This window comes from Lepisma saccharinum, chromosome 8 (genome assembly GCF_977018435.1).
Source record: "Lepisma saccharinum chromosome 8, izLepSacc3.1, whole genome shotgun sequence".
NCBI classification, from domain to species: Eukaryota; Metazoa; Arthropoda; class Insecta; order Zygentoma; family Lepismatidae; genus Lepisma; species Lepisma saccharinum.
Genome location: NC_139236.1, coordinates 43,480,559 through 43,480,890, shown reverse-complemented (window position 1 = coordinate 43,480,890; position 332 = coordinate 43,480,559).

Sequence of the window (332 nt, the reverse complement as noted above, 5' to 3'; positions counted from 1 at the left end):
TTTTTGGTGATATTAAAAAATCTTTCATTATAATTAAACTCTCTTCATTTTATTAAATTGCACCTTATAATTCCATGAATGTTAGTGACATTGGTTCTTTATTAGCATGCAATGTTAATTTGACATCATCCATGATCTAGTGCTTTTTGCTTATACTTATTCTAACACCGCGTTTTGAGAGAATGCCTCTTCTCTCGTCTTAGGTGAACAAATTTCTGGCACCTGCAAAAAGTAATTTCTGCACCTGAAGACAAGAGAAGAGGTGCTCTCTCGAAATGTAGTGTTAGAATACGTATTGGTAAAGGCAGTATACAATGGATAATGTCCAAGAG